Source organism: Notothenia coriiceps, unplaced genomic scaffold (assembly GCF_000735185.1).
Source record: "Notothenia coriiceps isolate Sejong01 unplaced genomic scaffold, NC01 NC01_scaffold00034659, whole genome shotgun sequence".
NCBI lineage: Eukaryota > Metazoa > Chordata > Actinopteri > Perciformes > Nototheniidae > Notothenia > Notothenia coriiceps.
The window spans coordinates 135-2,579 of record NW_011367360.1 but is presented as its reverse complement, the minus strand read 5'-3'; the positions used below and the strand labels follow the sequence as shown (position 1 = coordinate 2,579).

General features: G+C 35.3%; 1 long non-coding RNA gene across 1 annotated transcript; it reads right to left on the bottom strand.

Annotated features, from left to right (window-relative positions):
- Window positions 1-849: 849 nt before the first annotated feature.
- Window positions 850-1,920, bottom strand: LOC104962408 (uncharacterized). Its single transcript, XR_800200.1, has 4 exons — window positions 1,876-1,920; window positions 1,703-1,771; window positions 1,268-1,309; window positions 850-912 (listed from the first exon to the last, which is right to left on the bottom strand). It is a non-coding gene; the product is annotated as an uncharacterized lncRNA (long non-coding RNA).
- Between the last annotated feature and the right edge of the window lie 525 nt (window positions 1,921-2,445).

The following is a 2,445-nucleotide window of genomic DNA, read 5'->3' as shown; positions in this document are numbered from 1 at the left end:
ACCAAACACACATTCAGACTAAAGGAACCAGCTGTTTGGAAAATGTAAGAAGTAGAAAGTACAGGTATTTGAGTTCAACATGTGAGAAGTAGAAAGTACAGGTATTAGAGTTCAACATGTAAGAAGTAGAAAGTACAGGTATTTATGTTCAACATGTAAGAAGTAGAAAGTACATGTATTTGTGTTCAACATGTAAGAAGTAGAAAGTACAGGTATTAGAGTTCAACATGTAAGAAGTAGAAAGTACAGGTATTTGAGTTCAACATGTAAGAAGTAGAAAGTACAGGTATTTGAGTTCAACATGTAAGAAGTAGAAAGTACAGGTATTTGAGTTCAACATGTAAGAAGTAGAAAGTACAGGTATTTGTGTTCAACATGTAAGAAGTAGAAAGTACAGGTATTTGTGTTCAACATGTAAGAAGTAGAAAGTACAGGTATTTGTGTTCAACATGTAAGAAGTAGAAAGTACAGGTATTTGAGTTCAACATGTAAGAAGTAGAAAGTACAGGTATTTGAGTTCAACATGTAAGAAGTAGAAAGTACAGGTATTTGAGTTCAACATGTAAGAAGTAGAAAGTACAGGTATTTGTGTTCAACATGTAAGAAGTAGAAAGTACAGGTATTTGAGTTCAACATGTAAGAAGTAGAAAGTAATAAGTCATCAGAAAAATAAGTAGTGGAGTAAAGTACTGATACCAGAAGAATGTACTTAAGTACAGTAACAAAGTATTTGTACTCCACTACTTCCCACCTCTGAACATTGGGTTATTTTTCTTGAGTATTTATCCAAGTATATTCACATGTTTATAGGAAAAACTTTACAATTCATAATAGATATCATAGTGTCACCTTCTCCAGATTCTGCGGCTTCTTCCTGCTTTTTGGTCTCTGGCTCTTCTTCTGCTTCTGTCTCTGTTGAAAAAACAAAAATAACTCAGTGTCATCTGAATTAGGGGTTCGAGGTCTTTACAGATGTTTTTATATTATGGGCAATAAAAACGACAACACTTGACATACGAAGACAATGTGTTTGCATTGTCTTTACTTTGTACTTGCAAGATTTGAGGTGAAAATCAAATCTTTAAAAGATAATCCATCAACACCTGAATATATTTGAATCCTACTTGACAACAGTAATCTTTAAATGGTTCATATTATAATAATAATAATAATAAAGTATTTCTCTGTAAATATTTTCATCTGGCTCTTATGACAGTGTGAGTTTGAGTCTCAATGTATTATTGTTGCAGCAAATTCTTCCTCTTACCTTTTTTGGGAGTCTTGGGGGCAATCTTTGCTGCTCTCTTGGCTTAATATTGGAATATTAAAGAAAAAGACATCCTATTTATAAAGATTGTGACAGAAATAGTGACAAAAATGCATTAATATCAGACACGCAAATCGAGAAATTGAGGCAGATATTATTTATAACCAACTCTATTGACAATTTTCTTACATTTTAAGCTTAATTAAAAAAGGTTTGTTAAAAGTGATCCTTCTTTTTATGGCAGAAAACTACTCTGTACGAAGCCACTGCTAACAGCTGGTTAGCTTAGCTCAACTTACCTTAGCATAGCTTAGCATAAAGACTGAAAACAGGGGGAAACTGCTAGCCTAGCTTAGTCACCGTGTCACAGGCTGCACTTACCATACTCTACAGTTCAGTGATTAACATGTAAGATCCTCTGGTAAATGAGATTACCTCTGAGAAGAACCGGGAGTTTCGCGGCGCGTCTAGCTTTGGGCTCAAAGAACGCCATTCTGGGTAAACCTGGTTAATATAACACATGTTCATATTTTAATTAATACCATCACAATAACACCAAGGATTCTACAAATGAACTTAAAGATGATGTGTTACAGTGTGAGTGTTACCTTTTCTTATTGGCCTTTCACCGGTCTTCAAAGCTTCACTCTCTTAAAATAAGAAGTAAAACATTAACAAACAATACAAATAAGACGTTTTATTTGGCTATTCTCCTTGAGAGCTTTGTCATCGCCATACAAAAAGATTTAGTATCACATTGTAAAGGCTTGGATGCTGAATTCCCCCTCAAATTTAGCATTGACTCGAAATCCAGCCTCCAACCTGTCACGATTCTCATGTTATGTCACGTTTATAGTTTTGTAGGTTTGGGTGTTTTTGCTGTTTTCCATGTCACGTTTCCCTTTGGGTTATTGTCTTGTCATTAGTTCCCCTGGTGTGTCTAATTGTCTGATTATGTTCACCTGGGTCCCTGTGTTTTCTCCTCCCTCCTCACCTGTGTCTTGTTGTGTGATTGAGTCTTGTGTGTATTTAAGTTCTGGGTTTTCTGTCTGTCTTGGTCGGTTCGTCCTTTGTCCCTGACTAGTTCTGCGGTGAGTGTTCTGTTTTTTGTCATTGTACATATATCTCATAGCCTTGAAATAAAGGAAGTTTCAGTTTAAATCTGCATTTGGGTCCTG